This window comes from Podarcis erhardii (assembly GCF_964252035.2).
Source record: "Podarcis erhardii genome assembly, chromosome: W".
NCBI lineage: Eukaryota > Metazoa > Chordata > Lepidosauria > Squamata > Lacertidae > Podarcis > Podarcis erhardii.
This window is the reverse complement of record NC_138506.1, coordinates 19,563,553-19,575,943: the sequence shown is the minus strand read 5'-3', so window position 1 is coordinate 19,575,943 and position 12,391 is coordinate 19,563,553.

Below are 12,391 nucleotides of genomic sequence, written 5' to 3'. Positions count from 1 at the left end.
CCTCCTGGGACGCGCCCCGGAATCCCTCTGGAGCCCTCCCTCCTCCTCTGGCTCCGATGACAGTTCCCTGACATCCACCTCCTCCCCAGGACCCCCTCCACCCCCAGCGCGATTTTCTGGTTCAACCTCATCTGTTTCCTCGGCCGACGATGCGGGGAATCCCCTGAAGGAGCTGTCACCATCCTCTGAGGATTCAAAACCAGCCTCCCACCCGCTCAGATCTCTTCCTGCAGGGGGGACCTCCCAGTCTGATTCTTCTCCCTCTGACACCTCCCCTCCCTCCTCTTCGGAGGCCGGAAAACCCACAAAATCCCCTTCGTTGTCTGTGGTTCCAAATTCTTCCTCCCAGAATCTCGCTAGTGGTTTTGGCTTATCCGGGAACAAACTGTGGAATTCCCCCACCAGATAGCCGTCATTGATCAATTCAGCGGGGAACCACGTGTTTTTTGACCTGGGTTCTCCCTCCCAAGCCACCAAGTACTCCACCTGGTGACCTCGCCACCTTGAATCGAGTATTTCCGTGGCTTGGTTGCGGAGTTCCCTCTCCTCTACCAGCGGGTGGGTGGTGACTCCTCCCTCCCGCCTCGGAAATTCCCTCCCCTCCCTGTACGGTGAGAGTAGGGACCTATGGAACACCGGATGTATCTTCATGCTGTCAGACAACTTGAGTTTGAAGGCCACTGGGTTCACCTGCTGTGTTACCTCAAAAGGCCCCAATCGCCTCGGCTGCAACTTCTTGCACCCTCCCTTTAGGGGTAACCCTTGGGTTGACAACCACACCCTGTCTCCTACCCGTATGGCCTCCCCCTCCCGACGGTGCTTGTCCGCCTGCCTCTTGTAAACTTCCTTGGCCTGCTCCAAGTTCATCTTGAGTTGCTGGTACAAGGCCTCCATTTCTTCTACAAACTGCTCTGCCGCGGGTACACTCCACCCTTCCTCCCCCCTCCCCGGGAAGGCTCTGGGGTGACACCCATAATTGGCCATGAACGGGCTCATCCCCGTGGACACGTGTTCAGCGTTATTGTACGCAAATTCAGCCAACGCTAGTTTCTCTACCCAATCGTTCTGTCTCTCGCTGACGTAGCAGCGTAGGTATTGCTGGAGTATACCGTTCGCTCTTTCTGCTTGTCCGTTGGTTTCTGGGTGCCTCGCCGTCGAAAAGCTCACCTCGACCTGTAGCAAGCTCATGAGCTTCCTCCATAACCTGGAAGTAAATTGTTTCCCTCGGTCTGAGATTACCCTCGAGGGAGCTCCATGCAGCCTGAAAATGTGATCCACAAACAACCTGGCTGTCTCCTCTGCCGTCACCATATGTGAGCAAGCTATGAAATGGCACATTTTTGTCAGTAGATCGACTACTACCATGACTGCTGTCTTCCCCCTTGACTTGGGCAAATCTGTCATAAAATCAATGGACACCACCTCCCAGGGCCTTCCCGGTGGTTGGCAGCCAGGCGTTGTCGTTTCCCTGCGCCTGCCCTTCCTCCCCCTTCTCGTTGCAGCCAGCAGCCCCCACCATCCCTTGCCAGGCTTTTCTTTGAGGGCAGACCTTAGCAAAATGTCCTGGTCGTTGACAGAGGAAACACTTCTTGGTAGTTTTCCACTCCTTTCCCTCACTTTTACGACCTTCACTGGAGTTTGAAACCTCCCCCCCCCGCGCGCCCCATCAATTTCCATTGGCTCCACCGCCTGGGAAGGCTGCCTCGGTATCTCAGGAATGCGGTAGTCATGGAAACGTTCCCCTCGCATTTCCCGCTTCTCCTGAGCCCGCGCTTCCTGGCGTACGCCGATCGCCTGCACAGCCTTTGTAAGCTCATCCAGCGACCATGGTCGGGGCGCGCGGGACAGCTCGTCTTTCACTGCGGGGGACAGACCCTCCTCAAACAACATTTGTATCGGTTCAGACTCCAGATCCCACCCTAGCCGGTGGACTAACATCGCAAAATGCGACCAGTAGTCTCTGACGGACTGGCTCCCCTGCTTGCACCCCATCAGTTCCTGCCGAGTCACATTTTGCTCTACATCGCTGGAGTACATCGCATCCATCGCCTGGAGGAATTTCTTAAGGTCCTTCAAGGCATCATTTTGCGTCGCCATCAGGGGCCTGATCCATTCGCGTGCCCCATCCTGCAGATGCCCCACAATGTAAGCCACCCTCTCCCCGTCATCAGCAAAGTCATCTTTTTGCAGTTCCAAAGCGTACTTTACTTCCGTTCGGAAAGCATTGTAGTCCTGGGGCTTCCCACCAAACTTGTGTATCAGCCCCAGGACTTTCCTTGCGAAGGGGGTGGGTCTGACCTGTGCATTCTGAGCCTGTCTTTCGTCCAGCCGCGCCGTCAGGATAGCTACATGCTGCTCCAAGTCTCGGTTCCTCTCGACCAGACTCTGCACTGCAGCTGATTGCTCCGTCTCTCCGGCTGTCCCTGTTTGGCTCATCATGCTGCCTCTCCAGGGCTGCGCACAAGCAAGGTCAGAGACTGATGGATTGCTGTAATGGTTCTAGGGGTTGCTTGTGCGTAAATTGGCGCCACGCTTGGCTGGGTTACCTGGATGAACCCTTTCTGTCCGGACAGCCACCCATCCGTGGCTGTCTCAATCGCTGGCAGAATCCGTCAGTGGGTGTTTCTTGAACTTCTTCCAGCAAAGAAGCTCTTTGATGCCTAGTCTCCACCTACTCTCCCTGCGCGGAAGCCTTTTGCGCAGGGAGGGTGTGGGCAGCGGAGGACCCGTGCTCTCCCCACTGGTTTCCGGCGAGTAGTCATGGAGCCCCCTCGCCGATTCCCCCATCTGCCCCCCTTCTCCACTGGTGCTACGCTGATTTCCTTCCCCAGAAGATGGGCTGCCTCTCTCCCTCCTGGGACGCGCCCCGGAATCCCTCTGGAGCCCTCCCTCCTCCTCTGGCTCCGATGGCAGTTCCCTGACAGTGATGATGAATTTGATCAGCCTGAGTTGTATCACTCAAAAATAGGATCACTGTTGTATTTAAGCCAGTGGTCAAGGCCAGACATTGCATGTGCTACAAATGTTCTGAGCCAACGTGTATCTAAACCCAGTACTGCCGATTGGTGTGCTTTGAAAAGGCTTATCAGATATCTAAAGGGGACATTAAATGTATGTTTAAAACTATCTAGTACACAAGATGAAAAACTAGAAGTATTTGTTGATGCGGACTGGGGAAGCTGTGTAGCTACCAGAAAATCTACAAGTGGAATGGTTATGATGTTTGCCAATTCCATAATTGGATGGAGGTCAAAGAAACAAGGATTTGTTGCAACCTCATCCTGTGAGGCAGAATATGGGAGCCTGTCGCTAGCATGCAATGAAATCATGTGGTTTATACAGATACTAAAAGATCTAGATTGTAAAGTAGATTTGCCTATCCAAGTGTATGAAGATAGCCAATCGTGCATTGCATTAGCGGGATCAGAAATAATGAAATCTGCATGAAAACATATTGCTATCCGTCATGCGAATGTTAGAGATTGTGTACAGAATGGGGTAATCAAACTGGAGTATTGTCAGTCACAAGATAATATTGCTGATTTGTTTACCAAGCCTTTGCCAGCAACATGTCATAATGAATTGATGACAAAACTGGGTTTATGTATATAATGTATGTATGTATTCTTTCTGTTGGGGTTTTTCGCATTTAAGAAACAGAAGGGGTGTCACGGCTAAAATGGCCACTGTTTCTTTAATGCGAATAAAGCTGGGTCAGCATGACTCAGCGGTCTGCGCCAAGTTGTATATATAAGTGAGAAATGTTAGTTTGTTACTGAGGCTGGTGTTTGGGTTGGTTGGTTGGTTAGTGCTGGTGTGTATAGTTATTCAGTCGTTGTCAGGGGTTCAGGGAGAGAGGCGCAGATGAGGGAGGAGACAGAGAGTGAGGGGGAAGGATTCCAGAGTGACGAGGAAGAGGATGACAATGACCCAAGATTGTCCATGAGTCCGTCCAGTGAATCGGAGGACTCCCAAAAGGGAGCCCCTCTGGTCAAGCCAAGGGAAGCTAGAGGGGGAAGCAGTCAGGAGCAGGGAAACGAGGGGGGAACCCCCAGTGGGAGTTGGAGAGCGAGACCGGCTGCTCCGCTGGAACGGAGTGAGGGGGGAGGAGTGACCAGTGTGTCAGAAGGAGCAGAACAGGAAGCAGAGAGGGGAAGGAGATCAGGGCAAAACGTCCTGCCGGAAGGGGAGGAAAGTAGTATCGAGGGCAGTGTAACTGTCGAAGGCAAGGTCAGGAGCAACGTACGCGCGCCAAGTTCAAAATGGGAGGCGCGCGGAAATGAAGAGAGTCCTGGGGAGGAGCCTGGTCCCAAAGCCCGAAGGAGGGGGGAGGAGGCGGCAGAGGACTCAGCCTCTGGAGAGTCCCGAAGGGAGAGAACACAGGGGGGCAGAAAGACCCTGCGGAAAAGGAAAGAGAGAAAGAGGTGGACCAGTACAAGCCTCTTAAACTGGTGTAGAGGGGGGACCGACTCAGAGGGTACTTCAGCGGTCTAAGCGTAACAGACGTAGAGTCACGGAGCTCGGATGTAAAGCTAATAATGTTCTTCAATTAAAGCTTTTGTACATAAGCTGGAGTGGGCTTTGGTCTCTTGTGAGCTGGGATTTGTTGCAACCTCATCCTGTGAGGCAGAATATGGGAGCCTGTCGCTAGCATGCAATGAAATCATGTGGTTTATACAGATACTAAAAGATCTAGATTGTAAAGTAGATTTGCCTATCCAAGTGTATGAAGATAGCCAATCGTGCATTGCATTAGCGGGATCAGAAATAATGAAATCTGCATGAAAACATATTGCTATCCGTCATGCGAATGTTAGAGATTGTGTACAGAATGGGGTAATCAAACTGGAGTATTGTCAGTCACAAGATAATATTGCTGATTTGTTTACCAAGCCTTTGCCAGCAACATGTCATAATGAATTGATGACAAAACTGGGTTTATGTATATAATGTATGTATGTATTCTTTCTGTTGGGGTTTTTCGCATTTAAGAAACAGAAGGGGTGTCACGGCTAAAATGGCCACTGTTTCTTTAATGCGAATAAAGCTGGGTCAGCATGACTCAGCGGTCTGCGCCAAGTTGTATATATAAGTGAGAAATGTTAGTTTGTTACTGAGGCTGGTGTTTGGGTTGGTTGGTTGGTTAGTGCTGGTGTGTATAGTTATTCAGTCGTTGTCAGGGGTTCAGGGAGAGAGGCGCAGATGAGGGAGGAGACAGAGAGTGAGGGGGAAGGATTCCAGAGTGACGAGGAAGAGGATGACAATGACCCAAGATTGTCCATGAGTCCGTCCAGTGAATCGGAGGACTCCCAAAAGGGAGCCCCTCTGGTCAAGCCAAGGGAAGCTAGAGGGGGAAGCAGTCAGGAGCAGGGAAACGAGGGGGGAACCCCCAGTGGGAGTTGGAGAGCGAGACCGGCTGCTCCGCTGGAACGGAGTGAGGGGGGAGGAGTGACCAGTGTGTCAGAAGGAGCAGAACAGGAAGCAGAGAGGGGAAGGAGATCAGGGCAAAACGTCCTGCCGGAAGGGGAGGAAAGTAGTATCGAGGGCAGTGTAACTGTCGAAGGCAAGGTCAGGAGCAACGTACGCGCGCCAAGTTCAAAATGGGAGGCGCGCGGAAATGAAGAGAGTCCTGGGGAGGAGCCTGGTCCCAAAGCCCGAAGGAGGGGGGAGGAGGCGGCAGAGGACTCAGCCTCTGGAGAGTCCCGAAGGGAGAGAACACAGGGGGGCAGAAAGACCCTGCGGAAAAGGAAAGAGAGAAAGAGGTGGACCAGTACAAGCCTCTTAAACTGGTGTAGAGGGGGGACCGACTCAGAGGGTACTTCAGCGGTCTAAGCGTAACAGACGTAGAGTCACGGAGCTCGGATGTAAAGCTAATAATGTTCTTCAATTAAAGCTTTTGTACATAAGCTGGAGTGGGCTTTGGTCTCTTGTGAGCTGGGACCACGGGTGACTCTGACAGTCGTGTTTTGCACAAAGACTTTTAAGAATAAAACTCTGCAAGGATATTCTCGTGGACTCTTTTTGTGCCGACAAGGGTCCGAGGACCAGGCTGAGGAGACAAAGGGAGGTCAGAACCTTTTCCTCCTTTTTTGCTTTTGACAAACACTGGCAGAACTGGGTTCCACACAGTCACAAAAACAAATTAATTGAAAAAGCCTCAAAAACAAAAACGCAAAATAAATAGCAAAAACAAAAGCGCCAAACTCAATCTGTTCCGGAAGTCTGTTTGACTTCCAAAATGTTTAAAAACCAAGGCACAGCTTCTGATTGGTACAGGTACCCTGGAAACAATAGCCAGCAGCACCATCGGACATTCGGTTTCCGAAAAACGTTTGAAAACCGAAACCCTTACTTCCTGGTTTTTGGCATTTGGGAACCAAGGCGTTTGAGTACCAAGGTGTTTGAGAACCAAGGTACTATTGTAGGGGTTTAATTAATTGACCCTGAAAGCATAGGCAGAGCCTATTCTGATTGGTATACCAGCCAGTCTGCCATTTAGCATTCCTAATGGAAGTACTTCTGATTATTCACCAAGTTTAGCTTTGGTGAATAATTGGTGATAGTTAGGTACAGATTCATGAAATACGATGGTAGCTGAAAATCATGGTCACAGTGGATTCCAGATGCAAATGGTCCACAGGTTACATAAGATCTAGAGTGAAGATCGCTGTGTGAAATATCCCATAACTTCTGCCTCAGGGATTTAAGGGAAATATTGTAGCCCAGATGAGGTAAAAAGGATGGTGAAACACCAATTGAGGAGGTTTTTTGGGCTATAGTTTGCAACCATGAGCTGATAGATTCCTCACTGGTTAGATGTAAAAGTAATCCAGGCCAAATACCAAAATCTTTAGCCAGTATTTCAAGGCACCCCACCACGCTTTGGTGGAGAGTGGGCATTCACCTGTTTTCAACAATATAATTGAATTAGGTTGGGACCTGAAATAGGGACCAAAGGAACTTAACTTGGAACCCATCTAACTTAGAAAATAGACCAGACAGTGGACCAACACCAGCTGATGACATGGCTCTCCAAATCTCTTTTCTGATGAGAGCAGCTTTTGCATCTCATTTGGAAACCAAGGACCCAGATTCTGGAGGAAGAATGGGGAGGCACACAATGCCAGATGCTTGAAGTCCAGTGTGAAGTTTCTGTGAGGAGAATCAGAACTTACAGGGTTAAAGAGTTCTGTGTGACGTCTCACATTCTGAGGCGTGGTTTTGTTCACATATGGGAATCTTTCTTTGTGTGTGAGTTACTTTCGTTTTTGGCTGTCGACCGGAGAAGATGTCCGCTCGTTCTCCGGGCTGATTTATGATGTGCATCTCAGGGCTCCCCCTGCTGGTGTTAACCCTTTCCGGTTTTCATGCTTACAGGCTGAAGCTGGATAGTCTAATAGGACCAATGCCTAAAGCCTCTTACCTGTAACCAATAACAGATTCCTCACTGGCCTTGCAGACAACTTCATTGTCCAGAAAGTGGGAGAAGCAACAAGAGGAACAGCCATTTTAGATCTGGTCCTAACCAATGTTGATGACCTGCTTAGTGGGGTAGAAGTGGAAGGATCATTAGGCGCGAGTGATCATGCTCTTCTGAAGTTTACTATACAGCGGAAAGGAGCAGCCAAGCATACTAGGACTCAATTTCTTGACTTTAAGAAAGCCGACTTCATAAAACTTAGGGAAGTGCTGGGTGAGATCCCATGGACAGTAATATTAAAAGGAATGGGAGTTCATGATGGCTGGGAGTTTGTTAAGAGGGAGATAGTAAAAGCACAACTTCAGGCAATACCAATGAGACGGAAACATGGAAGGTGCCTAAAGAAGCCAGGGTGGCTATCTAAAGAACTTTTAACTGAGTTAAGATTAAAAAAGGATGTGTACAAAAAATGGAAAAGGGGGGAAACCACCAAAGAGGAATTCAAACAAATAGCCAGCACGTGTAGACACAAAGTCAGAAAAGCTAAAGCACAGAATGAACTCAGGCTTGCTAGAGAGGTTAAAAGCAACAAAAAAGGCTTTTATGGGTATGTTCGTAGCAAAAGGAAGAACAAAGAAACAGTGGGGTCACTCAGAGGAGAAGATGGTGTAATGCAAACAGGGGACACAGAAAGGGCTGAACTCCTCAATGCCTTCTTTGCCTCAGTCTTCTCCGATAAAGAAAACAATGCCCGACCTGAAGAATTTGGAGCAAATGATTCAGCAGAGGAAACACAGCCCAGAATAACTAAGGAGATAGTACAAGAATACTTGGCTAGTTTAGATGTATTCAAGTCTCCAGGGCCAGATGAGCTGCATCCAAGAGTATTAAAAGAACTGGCAGATGTGATCTCAGAACCACTGGCAGTCATCTTCGAGAATTCCTGGAGAACAGGCGAAGTCCCGGCAGACTGGAGGAGGGCAAATGTTGTCCCTATTTTCAAAAAGGGGAAAAGAGAGGACCCAAATAATTACTGCCCAGTCAGTCTGACATCAATACCAGGGAAGATTCTGGAGCAGATCATTAAGCAAACAATCTGTGAGCACCTAGAAAGGAATGCTGTGATCACCAATAGTCAGCATGGATTTCTGAAAAATAAGTCATGTCAGACTAACCTGATCTCGTTTTTTGACAGAATTACAAGCCTGATAGATGAAGGGAACGCAGTGGATGTAGCCTACCTTGATTTCAGCAAGGCATTTGACAAGGTGCCCCATGATATTCTTGTAAAGAAGCTGGTAAAATGCGGACTTGACTATGCTACCACTCAGTGGATTTGTAACTGGCTGTCTGACCGAACCCAAAGGGTGCTCATCAATGGTTCCTCTTCATCCTGGAGAAGAGTGACTAGTGGGGTGCCACAGGGTTCTGTCTTGGGCCCGGTCTTATTCAACATCTTTATCAACGACTTGGATGATGGACTCAAGGGCATCCTGATCAAATTTGCAGATGACACCAAACTGGGAGGGGTGGCTAACACCCCAGAGGACAGGATCACACTTCAAAACGACCTTGACAGATTAGAGAACTGGGCCAAAACAAACAAGATGAATTTTAATAGGGAGAAATGTAAAGTATTGCACTTGGGCAAAAAAAATGAGAGGTACAAATACAAGATGGGTGACACCTGGCTTGAGAGCAGTACATGTGAAAAGGATCTAGGAGTCTTGGTTGACCACAAACTTGACATGAGCCAACAGTGTGACGCGGCAGCTAAAAAAGCCAATGCAATTCTGGGCTGCATCAATAGGAGTATTGCATCTAGATCAAGGGAAGTAATAGTGCCACTGTATTCTGCTCTGGTCAGACCTCACCTGGAGTACTGTGTCCAGTTCTGGGCACCACAGTTCAAGAAGGACACTGACAAACTGGAACGTGTCCAGAGGAGGGCAACCAAAATGGTCAAAGGCCTGGAAACGATGCCTTATGAGGAACGGCTAAGGGAGCTGGGCATGTTTAGCCTGGAGAAGAGGAGGTTAAGGGGTGATATGATAGCCATGTTCAAATATATAAAAGGATGTCACATAGAGGAGGGAGAAAGGTTGTTTTCTGCTGCTCCAGAGAAGCGGACACGGAGCAATGGTTCCAAACTACAAGAAAGAAGATTCCACCTAAACATTAGGAAGAACTTCCTGACAGTAAGAGCTGTTCGACAGTGGAATTTGCTGCCAAGGAGTGTGGTGGAGTCTCCTTCTTTGGAGGTCTTTAAGCAGAGGCTTGACAACCATATGTCAGGAGTGCTCTGATGGTGTTTCCTGCTTGGCAGGGGGTTGGACTCGATGGCCCTTGTGGTCTCTTCCAACTCTATGATTCTATGGTTCTATGATTCTATGATTCTTCTATGAATAAAGTTGTGGCCAATTTTTGCCCATTAACCTAAAATAATGGTGTCCTGTGTCTTTATTTATTCCAACTGGTGGGAGGCGGGAATCGCCATGCAAGGCACATTTTCTGCTGCTGCCATACTCTGCTAAAAGCCAGGAAGAAAGTTTAAGGCTTATATCGGCACAGGCGTCCATCGGCACAGGGAGAAGCGTGCCGGGCGCCATTACATTCCAGCAGGTTATGGCCCAGGTTATGGAAGCTGTTGCCACGTCGTGCCTGTGGGGGGGGGGGGGAGAAGCAAGACCAGCTGGAGGTCCTGCCTAACATCTGAGGCAGCAAAGCTCGCTGGGGACGATCTCATCTTCAGGACCGGGTGCCAAGAGGAGCTGCCAGAACGTGAGTAGGCTCAGCCCCGGGGGAGAAGATGGTGGATGGCCAGGACTCTTTCACAGTTCCTTTTGAAAGATTGAATGGAACAAACTGGGAGGAGTGGTCCCGGAAAGTTAAGGCCTGGCTTGTAGCCAAAGATCTGTGGTCGGCCATGCAAGGAGCCCCATTGCAAGCTCCAGCCAGTGCTGCAGCAGCGGTCGTTGCAGCTGCCCATGCTTCACAGAGGAAAGAGCAGAAAGCCCTGGGAGCTATAGTGCTCAGTTTGGAGGGCTCACAGTCGCTATTGGTGGAGGCTCTTGAAAGTGCCCAGGAGGTCTGGCAGGCACTAGAGAGAGTGCATCACAGGACCACGGCTGGGGCAAAGATCCACACCACAAGAAGCTTGTTTGAGCTGAAGCTGCATCCTGGTGATAGCATCAGACAGCATGTGACTAAGATGCTCTCTGTTTTCAACAAGCTGAGACTGTTGCAAGTTAACTTTACTGAGGAGCTGTAAGTTTATATTTTGCTCAGCTCTCTGGACAAAAGCTATGACAATTTGTGTCTCACTTTGGAGTCTATGAGTCCAACTGTTCTGACGCTCCAGTATATGACTGGTCGTTTGTGCGACGAAGAAGAACGCCACCTCAGAGAGGGCCGAGCTGGCTCAGGGTGCCCTGCCGGCAACAGAGGGGGTGCCAAGCCAGAAGGCACGGTTCAGGCTTTTTCCACTCGTCATTGTTTTGTATGCAGTTCTGTTGAACACCTGCGTCGGTCCTGTCTGAGAAGAGCTAGAGAGGCTGGACAGGATGTCTCCAAGGTCGTTTCCCATGGCACTCAGCCAAGTCCTCGTGGCAGTCAGCCAGGTTTCCATGGCAGCCAGTCTAGGAGAGGAGGCCAGCATGGGAACGCGAAGGGAGGACGTGACAGAGGAAGTGTGAAGGATGGTTCTTCTTATCATCTTGCTGCCTCCATGGCAACCATGAAGGACAACTCCAGTGAAGGCAGCATGCTGCGTTGGATCATCAACTTAGGAGCCAGCCACCATCTGATGCCATCAAATGGCGAAATGTGGAACTGCAGGGCTGTTTCAACTGGAAAAGCAGTCACTCTTGCAGATGGGACACAGAGACAGTTAATCACTGTTGGGAATGTGTTTGTCTTGTTTCTACAGGCAGAGCTGGAAGCCTATGTTGTGCCAGTAATGTACTTTTGCCTTTTATCTGTATCTGCTCTTGTAAAGGAGGGCTATAAGGGTTGCTTTGAAAAAGGGTTCTATTTCCAGGGGTGGGAGGCAACTGGTCAGTGTTGAATGTCAGAACAGGCTCTATGTTCTGGAGACACCTCTGGAAGGTAAGGGGGACGCTGAGGCAGCACAGGCGCAATGTGCTAACGTTCCCGCACACAATATGTGTGCGCATCTGTGGCACAGGAGAATGTCTCACAGCTGCTGAAAATACATCCAGAAGTTGCCAGAGTGCACTGAGGGGTGCAAAATAAAGCCATGTGATAAGTTCTTGGATTGCAGAGCATGCAAAAGAGCAAAGGTGAAAAGGTGCAGTTATCTGAGACCTGAGAGGGTAACCACAAGGCCTTTTGAGCTGGTGCATGCAGACCTTTGTGGACCCATGCCAGTAGCCAGTCTGGGCGGAGCCAGGTTTGCTCTCACGCTGACAGACAATTTCTCTAGAAATGGGTGGGTCTTCTCACTGAAACACAAGAGCGAGGCAGCGCCGCTGATCAAAGACTGGATTGCGGCAGTGGAACTACAGTTTTCCACAAGGGTACAGAGCTTTCAGAGCGACCGAGGTGGGGAATTCACTGGGTCTGCTCTGCAGAGTTTCTTCCGCCAGAAGGGGATACGTCACAGGTTGACGGGTTGCTTTTTCTCCCCAGGAGAATGGCATTGCAGAGTGCAGGAACAGAACACTACAAGAGGCAGCTGAAGCGCTACTGTTTGACACTGGCTTGCCCCAGTGCTTTTGGGCCGAAGCTTGGAAAGCTGCCAGCTTCACACTTAACCGGTCTTATAGCTCTGCTGTAGGGGACACACCCTATTTTCTGCTACACGGTAAGAAGTCCAAGGTGCATTTCTTCCGTGTGTTTGGTTGCAAGGCTTGGGTTCTTGTGCCAAAGGCCCAACGCAAGAAGGGTGACCCGAGGTCCTGTAAAATGATCTTTTGTGGGTAAGAGCCTGGGACAAAGGGGTGGAGATTT